Source organism: Mastomys coucha, unplaced genomic scaffold, assembly GCF_008632895.1.
Source record: "Mastomys coucha isolate ucsf_1 unplaced genomic scaffold, UCSF_Mcou_1 pScaffold5, whole genome shotgun sequence".
In the NCBI taxonomy this organism is placed as follows: domain Eukaryota; kingdom Metazoa; phylum Chordata; class Mammalia; order Rodentia; family Muridae; genus Mastomys; species Mastomys coucha.
The window spans coordinates 6,255,665-6,273,976 of NW_022196911.1; the positions used below are offsets into that span (position 1 = coordinate 6,255,665).

Below are 18,312 nucleotides of genomic sequence, written 5' to 3' on the forward strand. Positions count from 1 at the left end.
TCTTTTTTTTTTTATAACTAGGAAAAACATGGATCGGCAGCCAGGCTTGAGAGCTGGATTAAGAGAATGAAGAACAATATTGAGACAGAACTGTCCCACATAGCCATTTAGCCTGACAGGTGACCCTGCTGCACTCAGATCATAGGTGCCTTGAGTTTCTGTTTGATGTGCAGATAGGCTAGCAGCTCCAGATCCTGGTTATTTCTCTCCCATTTGCCAGGATAAAGCCAACATAAGTCAACTGAGCAGCGTGGGCCACATACTGAAATGGGCTGCTCCCACCACAGGGACTGTGATGGGGACACTGCTCACAGCCTTGTAATCTGGCAGGGGTGGTCCTTTCTTCCTTGGACAGAAGAGCCAGGAAACTCTGAGCATCTTTGCCTAGTCCATGTGAGAGTGATCCAGGGTATGAACTTCAGTGACTCCTAGTCTTACACCCTTCCCCCAACCCCTAGCTAAGTCTAAGGGCATTCATCTTAGAGGGTGATGTGTGTGTGTGGGGGTGCCATCTTGGGGATTGAACCCAGGGCCTTACAAATACTAAACAAGCACCCAACCACAGAATTGTGTACCCAATTGTGTACCCAACCATCAAACGTAATTGGTTTTTGTTTGGTTTGGATTTTGTTTGTTTGCCTTTTGGTTTCAGGGAAACAGGCCCAAGGTTTGGCACATTAGACAAGGGCTCTGCCACTGAGCCAAGTCCTCAGCCACTGAGCCAAGTTCTCACCTTTGTATAAGGCTTATGTCATGGCCGTTATATCTTCATGATGGTATTTTCATGAAGTTTATTTTAAAAGCATGACTTCTTACCTCCTCAGTGTAACCTGTTACCTACCCAGTGTGACCTATCACCAACCCATTGTGGTGGCACATGTTTATAACCCTAGTACCTGCTGAGGCAGAGGAACCACAATACTAAATCCAGTTGGGCTATATGGTAAGACTTGTCTCTAAAAAGTATTCAATTCCTTAAGTTTTACCAGTTACACTAAATCTGCATGTAGGGTGAAAATGATCAGAGGAATTGATTTTTGCTATTTTTACTTTTAAGTAAATGCTAATATATCTCTTATCAGAGACTAATTTAGCCAGATTCCCCATCCCTATGCCTCACTTCTCATCTTTAGTTTTGTTGGCTGTACACTGCAGACTGGCATGGCACACTCTGCTGCACTTGATTTTGAATCTGTATATCCGCGTGTCCGTGTCCTGTCAAGGTTGTGTCACTTCCCAGAGCATGACTCTAAGCCACTACTGTGTCTCTTTGGCTTGCTTTCTCTGCTGCTTGCCTGTGGCCCTGCTCTGCAGTGCTGCCTTCCCGGCAGCTCACTGAGAAGCCCTCAGCTACTGTGCAGCCCACAGCTGGGCCGAGGCCCAGCCAAAGCTGTGCTCCTTCTTCCTGGTGCTGTTTGCCCAGGGTTTGTTCAAAGAATAACCATTTTTCTCTGTCTTCGTCCTGAGAGTAAAACTGTCAACTAGTGAGCCTCAAATGGAGCTCAGTACCACAGTAGAGTGTCCTAAATGCTGATTCAGGTTCTTGATGCTCTTGTGCTGCCTACCTGCCAGGGTTGTGTTGGGAGGCCAAGGCCCAACCCATGAGTGGTCCGAGGCACAGCTCCAGAGTCCTGATGGCCCCAGGACATCTGTCACTCCTGGTGTCTTCACTTCATGTGCTCTTGAAAAGTGGGTGGAAGTTTCCTGTTAGAGACGTAGATTGCCTCCTTACTTAGCACTAATCATGCCCCAGCATCTCAGGTGCCTGTTGTGAGATGGCAGACATTGGAACAGAATCCAAGAGTGCAGGCTGCCCTGTGTGGTGATCTTCCCCTGGTGCCATTACCAGGTCTGCTTTCTACTTACCTTCTCCTTGTTTCTCATCTTCCGTTAAAGGCCAGAGCAAAGAGCATCCATCCTCCTTGTGGGTAGAGCACGTGTGTATCATTTTGATTAAGTTGTGGAAGTGTTTGCTGTCAGTGTCTTCTAATAACTGATTTAGTGATGTTTTAGTGTGCCAGTTTCATAAGTTACAGTCTAAGAGCTCCTTGCAGAGGTTTAAGGAGAATGGCTTTTGGATATACTAATATGTGCCAGATCTGATCCCAAGCTGAGTCAGCACCAGTCAGTGCACCATGGACCCCTGAGAGTCCTGTGTGTTGGCTTCACTGGCCTTGCCTCCTGAGCCCTGCCTCACAGATTACTAACAAAGCTCAACTTCCATTTAATCCCAAGGGTTCTGCCAGCTTTTCCTGCCTATACTGTATGCACAGCCAGGGTTGAAGACAGGGAGCGTGGCTGTGCAGGGCAGGTGGTGGGCTGGTGCAGGTCCTGGTTTGATGGGCGCTTCTGTTCCTTTGATTACGTGCGCTGCTTCTTTGGCTTTGTTAATGAATGTATAAGGGCATGAACTTCAGGGTCATGCTTATGGCTATTTTTGGTTCTTTGCCCCTGACCTGCTGTGTGTGGAATTAAGTCACTCTCATCTGACTGTAGATGGCCATTGATAGGTTAGAACAAATAATACAAACTTAGGTATTCATGTGAGTGCCTCACCAAAGGGACATGGCTTCCTGGCCATTCCTGTGTGGTATTGGTTTTTATTATAGGAAGATTAATCCAAGGTAGATCTTCCTACCCATGAGAGCAGAATAGAGTTGTATTAAATACAAAGGCTCCTTTTTGTTTTCTTTGTGTTGTTTGTTTTTGGGTTATATAAGCATTGCTGTGTGCTTAGCTGATGGAAGTGGCTCATCCATCTTCCCTCTAACCCACTGCTGGCCAAATGAGAATGGGGGCTTTGTTAGGTAGGTCAGGAGTCCAGAGAGCTTGAAAGAAGAGCCTAGTGAAGAGAAGCCTGTGATTCATTCCTTGAGAGCTGTCATCTGCCTTTCTCTATGCATTCCTTCCTCCCCAGTAAGCCCTGCTTCCCTCTGTTGTGCTCCGCCCCCCCACACACACACACATGCACACACACACACATGCACACACACACACACACACACACACACACACACACAGATCCTGCACACCTGTCCTCTATCTAGGAGGTGGCTGACACACCCCTGCCTGACAATGGCCTCTAGTTTCTGTGCTTTGCAAAAGTTTGCCAGGATAGAACTTCCAAAGGAAGCTTGTCCAGAGATGGCCTGTGCTCTATGAACTCCAGTTCTCTAGAGTTCAGCCTCATTCCAGAGCTCTGTCATTCCAGCTCCTGGGTGAATTGCCGTCAGACAACAGATGCACATTTTTGTGATATTTAAACAGCCCCAGCCCCCCTTAGCAAGATACTAAATGGCATCCAGGTGGGCTTCCAGAGCTGCAGATAAAAACAAGAAAATATTCTGGTCAAAAGACAAATTGTCTTAATTTGACATTCACACAGCAGATTTAGAAAGGATGCTAACTGGGGGGAAGAGAAAGATGGATGGCAGTGAGAAGCTGGTCGTGAGCCAGAGCGAGCAGGAAGGGCGTTCTTGAGAGGAAACGATAAAGGTTCCTGATGTTGTTTGTGAAGATTAGTGTCTGTAACATGACCCAAAGAGGGTGCAAACTGTGTCTCTCTTTTGTTTAATTCATTCTGCCAGATTTTTAAATCTTTCCAGCCTCAGCCCAGGCCTATCCTTGTAAATATATTTCCCATGATTTAATTTATCCTTAATAAAACTCATGGTACACTGCAGGTTTGTTTCTGTGTGTAAATACTTCCCAGCCCATTTTCTCTCAGCGTTGCCAGCAGTAGGCCATGTGTGGTGCTACAGGCACAACACCTGGCTTGTGCGTCTGCACTGACCTCCTACCTGCTTAGCTCACATCCCAGCATCTATCATGTGGTCCATTTTGGCTTCTCTGGAGGTAGAAATTCTGTGACAGCTTGTTCCAAGGGGAATGCATGCTGCTTATTGGCAAACTGAGCAAGCAAAAGGAAAAAAAAAATTTAAACACAAAGTGCCATTGATATATCCATGTTTCTAATCTGTGGTTACACAGAAAACATCAATTCAGCATTTCTACAAACTGAGAGAACTTAGCCAGTATTTTTCCCCTTACAATGTAAAATATTTGAGTGTTAAACAAAGCAATAATTTCCCATCCTTTCCAAATAATGCTTAGCAACAGCGAGGGAGGCAGACATGGCTTCTGGTTTTGAGAGATAGTATGCAGCTCTGAGGCACTTGGTGAGGGAAGGAGTGATGTTCAGCTGAACACACATAGCAGCCTGTAACAGTTCATACCAAGGTCCACCCAAGTCTCAAGGAGCTCCCTAGACCTGCCCTGCCTGGTGCTCACCTGCTTAGAGATAAATGGAGTGTCTGCTTTCCAAAGGACAGGTCTTCTGTTCTTCTAACACATTTGAATTAAGCTTCTTTTCCTTCTTCTTCCTCCATATTCAGAGCTAATGCTCATTGCCACCTAACCTTTCACCTCTCTGATCATCCTCCCTAAGCTCCTGGTACCCGCATGCTTCACCACCCTCCTCCCCTATGCCTGGTCTGTGCCTGTGTCTGTGTGTCCTTCTTCATGCCAATTACCTGCTGAAGCGAGAGTCTTACACCTTGTTCATTTCTGGAGCTAGTGGACTGTCACTGCTGCAGACATGTGCGCAGCAGCATACCGCCTCTGGAAAGGAGGTTGACATTGACCTGCTGTACTGAGGGTTCGAGACGTGAGGGGTACAGCGCTTTTATGAGCTAATAGAAGCCTAGAAGAGTGAAGTGTCAGAATCCATTTGGCTTATGTTTTGGGAAATGGTGGCTAAATGAATAATGCCTAGAACTGATATGTGCTTAAACACTTCCATGTGAGTGTTCTAAAGTGGAGCAAGTCATTGATACGGAAGGAGTGTTCCTTCTACTTCCCTGTCTCCTGCTAAACTGAAGCTGAGTACTGTGATGTGTTGATTGATTATAGCCGTTAAGTCTGGTACTAATCAGTTTCATCAGTTACTCTCATTCACACACATGCACCTTTGATTTCTCTTCCACAACAGGATGATGTGGGTTGTCATTGACTAATGAAGAGCAGAATTGATTTCGGCACGAGACAAACGGAATGCCGACACCAATCCTGAAAGGCATTAATCTTTAATAATTCACATCTGCATGTTTATAAATGGTATAACCGGGGATTGTTAGTGTTGACATTCTCCCTTCCAAACAGAAAGTGACACCAAGATTTGTACTTGCAAACTGCTTTAAATGCACATCGCAGGATGCCAGGGTGTAACCTTGCAGAGGATGTCACTGCAGTGCTGCATGGGGGGTGGGGGGGTGGGGTTCTGTTGCTCTTTAGTGCTGCTGCTTCAGGTGTATCCTGTGACAGGCCTGCCAGCTCGGCTGCCCACAGCCTCCCTTCCTTACTTTATCACCACTCTGCCTCATTCATTCCACAAAGTAGACTGGACATGTTTCTAGGAACATAGGGAAATGCACTGGACCTGCACGCGGAGGACTGTGTTCTCACAGAATATGGGAAAAACATGAAGTTCATAAATAAGTGTGCTCTTGGTCTGGGGAACATTTTGACAGTTAACCATTCAGACTGGAGTTCAGATCCCCAGAACCCAGATACTGGGGATCTTCAGAGCAAGCTAGCTATAGAGTTTGATTGGAAGGCCCTGCCTCAATCAATAAAGTAGGCACATTATAATTATTTTGCTACATTATTATTGTTGATCTTTTACTATGCCTAATAAATAGAAAACTTTATCAGAGACCTTTATGTATATAAAAAATATAGTTAATATATAAGGTTCAGTGTCCTCTCCAGTCTCAAACATCTAGTAGAGTTTTCAGAGTGTATCCCTCAAGGGATAAGGGGACTGTTGTCTGGGACGGTGTGGGACTTAGTGCTGTGGGAGATCACTAGAAGGTGAGTAGGTAGGAATGTCACGGGCCAGTTGAGGCTCTGAGGGATCATTCTGGCTAAGGGCAGCATCAGGGCCACAGCAGGATCTAAGGAAGAGCAGTGACAGTGAGCACACAGGGTGTGTGGGGGAGGAGACTGGGGATGAAGAAATTAGAGAGCAGTGTCTGCATAGAAGAGGAAGGGTCATGGAGGTGGAAGGGAAGCATTTGGTCTGACCCTGTTTCCTGGGACCCTCGTTAGTAATTCTTCCTAACCATTCAGAAGGGAGGTTTTGTTTTGTTTTGTTTGTTTGTTTGTTTGTTTTAGCAGAATTAGGTATGAGAGTCTGGATACAAGGGCCATATTTCAGTGCCGATATCACCGAGAGCTGTGGGTTTGAAGCTAGAGGTGCCTAGCCTTCTGAACATCCCATTGGCTACAGAGGCACAGATTGCTAGCCCCACACTCACTTTCCTATTCAGGAGGCTGTGGCTCTGGCTTTCCAGAGCCTCCAGTCAGCCCCAGGCATGCTGTTGTCACTGTCCCTCATGAGGTCACCATTGCTTGTGTTTGGTGTCTAGGTGACTGTTACTTAGTTATTAGTCACTGAGAAGCTCGGGATAAAGAACCACTTCAGGCAATCTATATATTTGCCAGTTTTGTATTTTTTGTCCTGACCTTTCTAGAGCTAGATTATGAACTCTGTTGGTAGTACTGCCACAGCGCAAAATACACAAGACGAGTTATAATCACAGGCCTGAATTCACTAGTGCTTGAGTCCCTGTCTTCACAGTCATCACATTGAAACACACATGCTCACTCACACACGAAATTATGACAGTTAAATTCTTTTGGTTTTTTTGTTTTGTTTTGTTTTGTTTTGTTTTTTTTAAAGGCAAACGTGTCATTTGTAGAGAGCTGTACCTTAGTCCTCAGCGTATTGCTCTGTCTTTTCCCTCCTCTCCTAGGTTTTTGCCCTTAGAGACAGTCATGGAACAGATTTTCATTTTTGTAGTACTATTACTCTGGGCAAGCCCTTTGCCCACACAGCTGAATTAAACTCTGCTGTGCTTACTCTGGTACCTGGTATTATCCATCCTGTGTCTCAAGATCCAACGGAGTCCCTTTCTTGTTAAGTGCAGCTTCCCTTTACATCAAGGGTGGAGAACCGTGCCTGGCCAGGAGAGGGCGCTCAGTAGATGTTGTCCAAATGTAAGTATGCCAATTCTGAAAAGGGAAAAGAAAGTAAAAGGAGTCTAAGAAAAGACAACTATGAGATTGTTCCAGGACTAACTTTCCTCCAGAGCTTGTGCCTTGGTGGGTTGTCTCTCACTGACTTTTCTTTCCCTTCCTCAGAGAGACTCAAAGAGGATAGATCGGTCTGTTTAAATCTTTGTGTTTAAGAACAGCACCTAAAACCGTAGTTCTCAACTTGTAGATATAAGCCAAGCCTTTGAGTCTGAAGGCCTTTGCCTGATTCTGATCCTTCACAGATATGCATTAGCATTTGTAGTGAAGTAGTAGCTAGTGTTTAAATCCCTGTTTCGATAACAGGTAATTATTGCGCTCTAGATATTTGGAAAAGACGAGATATTTCAGAAGTGTGCTTGATAAATACCTAGCTAAAATCTAAAGTAAGCCTGGTGCATGCATAAAGCTCAATGTGTCTCCTCCTCTCTGTGTCCTACTGGTCTTTGTCATGCATCCTCCAGTTGTCCCTCATATCAGAGGCTCTAGGTAACATGCACATCACTCAGAGTTCTGAAGAGCTGTGTGCCCAAGAGCATAACCCCTGTTACACACCTAGCTGTGCTACATGGAACTGGACTGAGCCAGCACCATCCCCACAGAATCCCCCTCACTGGACTGGACTGGTCCACGGTTTAGCTGCCCACTGCCCTAGGTTTCACTGTGCATCCTTTTCTTCAAAAGCCATTGATTGAAGCACTGCATGCATATGTGTGACACAGAATGGAGACCTCAGAACATGTCACTCGGATATTATTACATTTAAATGTGAGCAGTGGTATTAGGTAGACCCCACAGGTCTTGAAGATTACAGCCTTGCTACAGAGTTTCCCAAAGCAGTACAGTGTTTTAGCTTTTACTTTTAAACATGGTTTTGGAGCTGGGAGTGTAGGTTAGTGTCTTTCTGGAAAGAGTAAGCCCTAGGTTCAATTTCTAGCACCATACAAGCAAGGCATGCGAGTACATGCTTGAAGACCTAGCCCTAGGAATTAAGCCTCAGCTCCATGGGAAGATGAAGGCCAGCCTGGACTACATGAGACCCCACACAAAACGAAAGAAATAGTGTCATCATCCCAACATCCCATTATCATGAAAACCTGAGTTTGTATATAGCACCCATGCTACAACCCAAATTTGGCAGCACATATCTGTGATTCCTGCTGAGGAGGCAGAGACCAGTGGAGCCCTGGAGCTGGCTAGCGAGCCAGCTTAGCCCAGCCAGTGTGTTTGACTTTAGTGAGTGACCTTGTCTACAGTAATGTAATATGTGTATGCATGTAGAGGACATGTGTAGCACATGTGTGAAGTCCCTTTTTGCTGAACCCACTTGGACCACCAGGCTCACATAGCAAGTACCATCTTGTGCACTCAGATACCAGTGTTTAAATGTTGGTTTCCGTGCTGAAATTCTAGTGCTCCTAAACAGTACAGCTTTTCCTGCCACCTGTCGCATCTAGGAATAGTGTCACCATGCTTAGTGATTGGGCCTTGTGTTGAAGCATGGCCTCTTGTGCCTGCAGGGCCCCCACGCCTTCTCTTACAGTGTATGGGCTTTAAGCTGAAAGTACCGTAGAGGGTAAGGCCAGCCCTCCCACAGGGTGTCTTCATAGCTGCTCATGTTTACCAGTAGAGTTGTCAAACGTGTTGAAACCCAGACTGAGGGTGTGACAAGAAGGGGGGAAAACAAGCACAAGTCTGATTCCAGAGAGAGGGGACCTGGCCTCACAGCCCTGCCTTTGTCCTGCAGGGCACAGCTCTGATTCCAGAGAGAGGGGACCTGGCCTCACAGCCCTGCCTTTGTCCTGCAGGAGAGAGCATTGGGGAAGAGAGGAGCAGGCGGTGCTCAACTCATCTTTCTCCTGGGGGTCCAGGTGGACAAATTGGCAACCCCATTCACAGCTTTTTTTCCCTTGTCCCCTTTGTATCATAAGAACTGCTAATCGGATCCATGCTGCTGCAGCGGCAGTTAGTTATTAGCAGAATAAAGGCAGAGTTCTTCAAAAGAACGGGTGGGGGAAACGACTATACAAAATTGCAAGGTTGTTCGAATCTTAAATGCACAGCAGTCGATTTTCCCCCTTATTCTGAATTACACGATGAATACAAGTCTTTCATCTGTCACTATACCCGTTTCTTCACAAGGCAGCCAAATATTAAACTTCTCAAACAAAAAGAAAGGAATCTTAGGAAGAGGAAAAATATTGAAGGGAAATAAGAATGGGTAAGAGAAGGGGAAAATTAGGTTTTGTTTCATTAATTTGTCCTGGTGAGAGAAATATAAACTACCTGCTCTGTTTGCCCCCACCCAGCCCCAGCTTACATCAAAGCAGGAATTTGAGCAGAGTTACGGCTGCTGCACTTCTGTGTTTCATATCTGGGGTTGTGTGTGAGTCAAATTTGGAACCTACCACTTCTTAAATAGACATCAGAATACCGTTATCCTGGGAGAGAGAGCAGCATTATGTCCAAACACATGGTCCCCACTACTACCTCCAATGCACTTTTTTTCATGCAGACCTTTGAGTCATACCCCAGGCCTGAAAGCTGTGGCAAAGGATGTGTTCTGATAGAATGCCACCACAGGCTCAGTGTGGTGGAGCTTACCCAGTTGGAAGCATTGCTCGACACCTAAAATGGCTCCCCACGATAGACATGGCCCCTGTTGTGTCCTCCTGTTGAAGCCATCACACTGGGTGTGAACTGAGGAAGCCAATAGCCCTGCCTCCATGGTTGCCTTCTCTTCAGTGGCTACCTTTTGCTTTCAGGACACAGTTTATTCTCTCACCACTTAGCAAGAGGAAAGCCCACAGGGACTGAGCTGAGCTGCCATGCTGAGCACTCTGCCATGGTGAGCCACACAGTGCAGTCAGAGGTCTGACTGAAACCTGGCCTCAGTAAGCACAGAGGCTACGTCTACCCTGCAGCCCCACGCACTTAGGATAGACTACAGGAGGTAGTTCAGTGCTTGATGACCTGCTGAAGGAAAATGTTCTCACACTCTGTCTGACCTAAGCAGTAAAGCCCACAGCCTGCTTGGCCTTCTAGTCTCAAATTGTAGTCAGCTTACACCTTGCAAGACCTCTGTAGTTTCTATTCCTCAAAATCTCCATAGGAAACTGTCTACACTGCAGGACTCTCATGGGCATCAGATGACTAACTTAAACTGATTTCATGTTGCAGGTGAAGTGTACTTTAACTAACAAGTTTAAAAAGGCTGCATGGATAGCTCAGTAGGTGAAGGTGCTTTGCTGCCAAGCCTAGTGGCCTGAGCTCAGTCCACCTGACCCACACTGCATAGGTACAGAACTGACTCCTGCAAGTTGTCTTCTGATACCCAGGCACACATGATAGACAGACAGACAGACAGACAGACAGACAGACAGATCAATTGCAAAACTGACTCCTGCAAGTTGTCCTCTGATACCCAGGCACACAAGATACATGGATATATTGATGGATGGATGGATGGATGGATGGATAGATGGATGGATGGATGGATGGATGGATGGATGGAGGATGGTAATAAGAAAAATTCTGTTTTGAATCTAGAAGGCCAACTGAATAATGGTGTATTGATATCACAAGTTTGTTTTTAATTGAGAAAACTAACACTACAAACTACAAATCAAAGTGCGGTGTTCCTGGGTCTTTGGCTGGAGGCTGGGTTCATGGAGTGAGTATGCAGCACACTCGGCTGCTGCACATGACCTCCAGCTCTTCCCTCTCCTCACTGTTACGGCTGAGAGTCAACAGGCCCTTGATAGACTTAGTTTTTAAGTTTTGGAAGACTGGTATAAGCAGTCAGTATGGAAAACAGGAGAGCCTGAAGGATGGGCACTGATGGCAGTCTTATGCAAGAAATCCATTTTCCCCTTTACTGTGTTCCTGTTTCATGGCTTTGGGCAAAAGAAACTGCAGAAGGGAAGAGAAGTGGGATGAGATGGCTCAGCAGGTAAAGCTCCTGCCAGGGAATGACCCAAATCTGATCCTGGACCCACGTGGAGAGAAGAGAGCCAGTCCCCAAAAGCTGGAGCATGTGTATGTGTGCATCCACATATAAGGAAGGAGAGGGGGCAGTGTCCAGAGAAAGGTTTGTTTTAGGATAAACTTGGAGTCGTTAGATTTGAATGTCTAAACGTTTAAACAGAGCACTCTCATAACAAACCCCAAGTACTCAGAATGATCTTCTACTAGGAAATCAAGATTGCTTTTTCAGTAAATCTGAAGGATGTGTAAATCACACTCCCTGGGTAGCTTTGTTGGCTGTGCACCTCAGTGACCATAAGCTTCTTAGTGACAAAGACTTGAATTCTGTGAGCAGATCCCTGGGCTGGTGAGGCAGCTCGGTGGGTGAAGGCGACTGCTGCTAAGGCTGACTGCCTGAGTTCATCATTGGGGCCTGCACTATAGAAACAGAGAGCCAACCCCGACAAGTTGTCCTTTGACTTCCATACATGAGTCATGGGCTAGGGTTCAGGTATGCACACACACATTCACTCTCACACATATACACACACTCACACTCTTTCACTTTAAAGAGTGAAAGTTAAAAATGCACACACAGCCACTTTCTCCTACTCATGGTGCCTGTATGCTTGCTACAGTCCTGGGGGATGGGACACCATCTTACCATAACCTGCACTGGGGGACAGCTATATTTTTTCATACTTGTTCTTATGCCTTTAATTGACTTTTCTTGTTTAACTTGTATGACTGCTATCTTATACTCACATATACTCATACACATACATATTCACACACTCACATATTCATTCATACATGATCACTCACACTAACACATATGCTCACATAACACACACTCACACTCTGACACTTAAAAGGACTAGAGAGTTGTTCTCCAGAGGTGCCTATTCAGTTCTTGATCTTACCTGCTGTAGTAGCAGGGAGGCAGGAGCCCAAGAAAGTTTTACCAGCAGTAGCATTACCAAGGCACCCTGCGCACTGTGTTTCTCTTCTGTCCTCCCAACAACACTGTCATATAGTCTATGATATCATAGCTCATCCATGTAGTTTTTTATTTTCTATTTTGTTTGATCTAAGAGCCAGAAACATAATTTAGCTCTTAGACCTGCACATGCTATCATTGCTGAGGAGTGGAGTGAGTCTGCCCCAAGCCTGGCTTGTAGAAATCTAAAGCCAAGTTATTGTGTGATTTCTCCTGGAAATAGAAGCAAGTGTCAATTAATGAGAGGCCACCACCAACAGACCAAAGAAACGTGTCCACCAAGTGTAGTTAAGTGAGCTAGGGAGCTTATTGAGGTTACTTGGGAACATATAAGTCAACCTATACATGACTCACAGGCAGCCACATCCCTGAAGAGCTCACTCCAGCACATGCTCAGGAAGGCTGAATCCCTGGAGCTTTGTATACAGCTTGCCAGCAACTCCATGGGATAGCACCTCCCCCACCCCCACACACATGCACCCTGAAATCGTTTCTGCTTCTGCAACCATGGGAAGAGGTCTTGTAAATCTCAGGACCTCTGGAGTCTGGGAGGCGCTTTAGCTTTCTGAGGCTTGTGAGCGTGTGTCTTCTTTCCAGCCCCACAGCGTAAACAGTGTGTTTACGCAAGCCTTGCTGTTGAACATGGGAGCATGTATCAGGTTGTCTGTCACTGCTGTTCTCACTAAACACTGCCTCATGTTTCCTGGCCTGCGTGTTTTCTTACTTATAGAACTGTTTATAGGGGCCAGTGCCTGTGGGATGATTCCAGGGCATTACACAGTGTCATAAATAAAATTCTATTTTTACCACTTCATGTATCAGCAGTGGCTGCTTTTAAACTACTCACAATCACTGAGTTAAGTAGTTATGGCAGAAAACATATGGTCTCAAAGCCTAAAATATTTACTATCTTCCAGTTTATTAAAAAAAAGAAAGAAGTTGTCTAATTCTGATTTAGAATAACAAGATAAAATTACATGGTTACTGTTAACTCATAAAAAAATCTAATTAGCTATTAGTCTAAGTTTGCTTTCTGGAATAAGCAGTCATTTATTCGTTTGTCAACAAATATATATCAAATGCTTGCTGAATACGTCTTGTTCTAGAGATGGAGCAAAGAGTGGAGCACACAGGTCCCTGTTCTTGTGGAATTCACACTATAATGAGACATGTCATGTAGTAAACACAGAAGGAAATTGAAAATATGAGTGTTGATCCCAGTATCCTTCCATGGGAAATGTGCAGTTCTAGAGTCAAGGCTAGCCACCCCACAGCTTGCTGTTACACATGCTGAGCTGTGTATTAATTGCTTTTCTTGCTGCTAGGACAAAACAGTTCACAAAAGCAATGCGCTAGCCCACAGTGTGCTCTGTCCTGGCTTGTGAGACACAGCTGCAGGAGCAGCTGCTCACATCTAGGCAGGAAGCAGAGAGGTGAATGGTGACTCATCTTTCCAGCCCTGGGGCCCAGCCCCCTGAATAGTGCCACCCACTTAGGGTGGGTCTTCCCACTTCAGTCTGTCTGATTTAGAAAATCCCTCACAGACATGCCTGGACATTGGCTTCCATAGTGATCTAAATGAGCCACATTAACATCACAGCCACATATAAAGTATACTTATTAGATGTGTATCAGTTTGCCAAAACATAAAGGTTAGCCAGTTTTCTCTACATTCTGTATAAAGTTGCAATATCTTTTTATTCTACTAAAAAGTACTTATAATGGCTGACTTGATCCAATTTTTACCTATTTCAAAATTAGAAAAATCACCCTCAAAACCTAGTTAATGTAGATTTATAAGGAAGCATGGCACCGGAATTTAGTTGTATGTTAGAAAAGTATTAACTAACACACCATAACCAAGTGGCATTTATTTTAGTAAGTCCATGATGATTCAGTAATAACACTTCTATTAATATTAGAGACAATGAAAATAAATACGAGTGGAAATGATCTCTAACAGAAATCTAATCCCTAGTCATGATTTTAAAACAAAGAAGGAAATGGCATTGTCAGCATGCTGAAGTGTGTAGATCCTCAGTGTGATTGTTTGTGGATAGCCCTGAAATGTGTAGATCTAGGTGGTTATGTTGTGGATCACAGTGAAGAGTGTAGATCCTAGATGGTTATGTTGTGGATCTCTCTGAAGTGTGTAGATCCTGGCTGTGGTTCTGTTGTGGATCACAATCACTCTGAAGTGTATAGACCCTAGGCGGTTATGTTGTGGGTCACCTCCCAAGGCATTTCTATCTAGGACACAAATGAAGCAAGGATGACCACTTCTGTTAATACCAATAATGTACCAAAGATAGCAGCCATACAAGTTAAACAAGAAAAGTCAATTAAAGGCATAAGAACAAGTATGAAAAAATATAGCTGTCCCCCAGTGCAGGTTATGGTAAGATGGTGTCCCATCCCCTAGGACTGTAGCATACAGGCACCATGAGTAGGAGAAAGTAGCTGTGTGTGCATTTTTAACTTTCACTCTTTAAACTACAGAATCATCCCCCAAAGCCTCAACAAGTGCTGCCAAAATGCTACACAGAGCACCGAAAATGGAATAGCAACACTAATAGTTTTATATATATAATGTAAAATAACTTAATTGATTTTTAGATACAAATTTGGATTTGTTACTGTTGGAGAAGTTGTAAGTAAGAAGCCTTAAGTGTGTTCTAGCTTGGGACTGGAATTGGAGATCCTTATACAAACTTGTCCTTATACATGTAAATATCAGCATATAGGTTCATGTAATCCATGGGTTAGGATATGCCTCTGTTCACTGGGAAAGCTGGAGGCATTAGTGTACCGGTAACAGTGAGCCACTCTGACACCCACAGGTAAATCTCAGAGCACTGTCCTCCAGGAACAAGAAATAGGGCTTCTAAATGATGGATCCCAGGACTGATGTCAAACAAACAGGAGATGATCCTACAGCCTCTGGTCATCCTAAAAAAAAGGACATACTCAATAAAAAGAAGAAGGTCTGTCAGTAGAACATGGAACGCAACTGGAAGGAGTTTCCACTGGCCAGAACTGAAGTGGCTTGAACTAACAATGATAACCTTGGTGGACTTTTACCCCTGCAACGCAAGCATCTAGGAATTTTCTGCTGTTCCATGACAGATTGCCCCAGGCTTAGCAAATAAATATAGGCATGGTATTTTGGCAAGAAGTCCAGCCTTGGCTTAATTGAGTCCCTTGCTTAGGGTCTCTGGGTGTTCTGTCTGTGTTCTCATCAAGAAGCCCAAGTAGGGGAGAATGTGTCCAGTTTCTTTCGGATCAGAGCAGAAATCACTTCGTTTTGGTTGTAGAAATGGTAGCTTTCCATGACTATGAAAACTCCAACGTGAGTTAATAGGAGAAAAAAATGGTGCTGGACCTGAATTTGGGAAGTTTAGATCATGTTAAGGCACCTGCTGCTTTAGACCTAAGTCAGGTATTAACATCATAATGGTAGCATGCCTGTAGTGGGAGTGAAGGAAGCAGAGACAGGATTCCCCAAAGTTGACTAGTCTACTGCTGACTCAGTGAGCTAAATGTGCATGTGAGAGATTGCCTTAGGGTGTAGGTGGAGAGCAATCGAGGAAGACACCTATGTCTACCTGTCTTACACGCACATGCCAACTTTTTAAATCACTTAATAAGGAGTGAAGCCCTCAAGTTCTGAAGCATTCCTACCCATTCCTTAAGTCAGTCCATACCATCAGCTGAGTCTGCCCTTAAACAAGGATGTAGCTTTCCTCAAATTGAAATCCATTAACACACATGGGCGTCGAAGGGGGAGATGGAGAGTCACTATTAGCAGGTACCCTTATGGTAACCCTCACAGGCAAGACTGTCTAATAGATGTTGAAATTAGCAGGTAAAAGTTGCAGGAGACATGGGACTTGGATCAACCTCAAGGGAAATGAGTACCCCAAAAGTGAACAGCAGCCAGATCATGTAATCAACGTGAACACCAGAAATGGAGTGTGGGGGTGTCCCAGCCCCATGATAGGATGAACAGAGAAGGATATGGTAGTTCCCACACATATCCTCTTTTTCAGCAATAAAGTGTGTTACCCAGATCAGACTAGGGAAGCGTTGTACAAAGTAACTCATTACTACTCTTCCAGAGTGTCAAGATTATAGAGCATCAGGAAAGCTGGGGGTCTTAGGAAAGCTCTAGGGCACTAAGGGACAAAAGCTAAAAGCAGCATGGGATGAGCCTCCAGACAGGACATGTACTGAGGAAGCATAAGTATGCCGCAGCTGTGTAACAAGCCTCCATGAGAGGAGGTCCAGGCCCAGTGATTTTATAGCCTCTCTCTCGAGTGCTTCGTAAGCAAAGGAGAAGCTATGGTTGTTCCCTGCCACTTCACTTTAGAGTGGTACACCATATACACAGAAATGTTTACATGGCTGTTAACAAGTGACTAGTTTAAGTGCTGGGATTCCTTCTCATCCAGCACCGTGCTGGCCAGTGTGCTGCTTCTATCATTCCAGACACAGATGAGGCTAAAACATGGGGCTTAGCAAAAGAGACAACCTCTTGGTTTGAATTATGGTTAACATTGAATTATGGAGGTTAGAGTTCCCCCTACGTTGATTTGTTCACTTTACATGACCATGTCCTCCTTTGAAATGATTACCAAACTCTGAAAGGTTTGATTTAAAATTAGCATATATAAGCCCCCACAGAATTTAAGGTGTTTACCTAATTAATTTCATCAAAGGATTCTGGTTTTCCTCCTCTGGACTGTGGCCACAGTGAGTTCTCCTGTGTTGCATGTCACACATATGTTTTCTGGCTCATCCGCTAGAACAGTAGTTATCCCTGAATGCTCACAAATGTTATTCCTTAGTAATTACAGTTACGTGAGAGTTACGGAACTGGCCAAAAAAGAGAGTTCATAAATGGAAGCGGGGAAGTTGGAGTAACTTGTGTTTACTTTTCTTCAACCTTTACAACTGTCTGTTTTGGTAACGGTGAATGTGATGTGTGCGCTCCTTTATTGCTTGGCAGGTAGATCACCCTTTGCCTTGTACCAGACAGCCCACAGCAGTGCTTGGCTGTGCAATGCTTTATGCATGGTGGGATGGATGTCTTGTAGCCTTTTCATTTTTGCTTGATGCATTAGATGGGAGAACAGTGCCTCAGGCTGCACAGTGGAAGCCATACTGCCCTGTGTTGACATAGAATTGCTGTTGGTTTTCTCTATGTGAGCATGTGAATCTAGCCTGTCATGAAGAAGTGAGCATTATGATATAAGCACACTTACTGTCTTGCGGCAGCTCGTTCCCCAGTCACATGTTTAAGAATCTGGGTTTGGCTGCAGAGTGCTTTAAATTTCTAAATGGACTATAGATTGTGGCCTCGGGGTGTTTCGTTTCATAGGAAACATGTAACCCACAGTGGCTACAAGGCAATTTTCATAGATCTGTAGCCGTGTCAGTGACCAGTGTTTGCCCTTGAAGTTGTTTTAGACCAGAATGTTAAGTGTTTTCACTGTACAGTTAATTATTAGGCTGCTACAGATGCCCAAGATGGAGCCCGATGAAGCGTGCTGTCCTTTGCCAGGCCTCTGTGCTACTAGTTGTGAGCACATCTAGGAGCTCTTCATTGCTCACAGTGTCTCCTGGGTATGACAGTTGAATACTCAGAAATACATACCAAGTTTTATATTACCTCTAAAACTGGGGTGCCTAACCACCAACCCCCGCCCCCGAAATTGAGGCTTGTTTTACAGCCATGCCTTCCCAGCTGTTGCCTGCTAAGCGGTGGTGGAATCATATGCATGCCCCTTGCTGTCCTGTGCAGCTTCCATGACCATGTGACTCTCACTCAGGGATGTAGGGAAGCTGTGTGTGTTTGAGGTGTCTCTGTTACATTCATTGTAACCAAGGGCGAAGGTAGAACATAAAGTAGCAATGCCTCACACTGTGAGTGTTTGGGCCTTGAGGATGGTGTTAAATCCAGGACTTTTTAATTCTTCCATATCCTTAGCCTTAGAAATCTAAACCTCTGGGCCCAGAAGTGAGTTAATATTGTCAGGTACTTTGGATGATTCTTAATTTCAGAATTATAGCTCAAGCCTCCACATGATTCATGTCTCTTTTAGCAATAAGTGTCTTTCCTTTATTTTGTATTCTTAGATTATGAGTTATTATATATTCTTCATGCTAAGAGAAGTATTTAAGGAATAAAAATATATGATTATCATCTCAAGAAACTTACATTATATGTGAAAACTTGTAAATATTAAACA

The 18,312-nt window shown here is 44.5% G+C and overlaps 1 protein-coding gene across 3 annotated transcripts in view; it reads left to right on the forward strand.

Moving 5' to 3' along the window:
• Arid1b (AT-rich interaction domain 1B) overlaps positions 1–18,312 on the forward strand; it is a 350,225-nt gene that overhangs the window by 250,262 nt on the left and 81,651 nt on the right. The gene's annotated exons all lie outside the window — the stretch shown is intronic.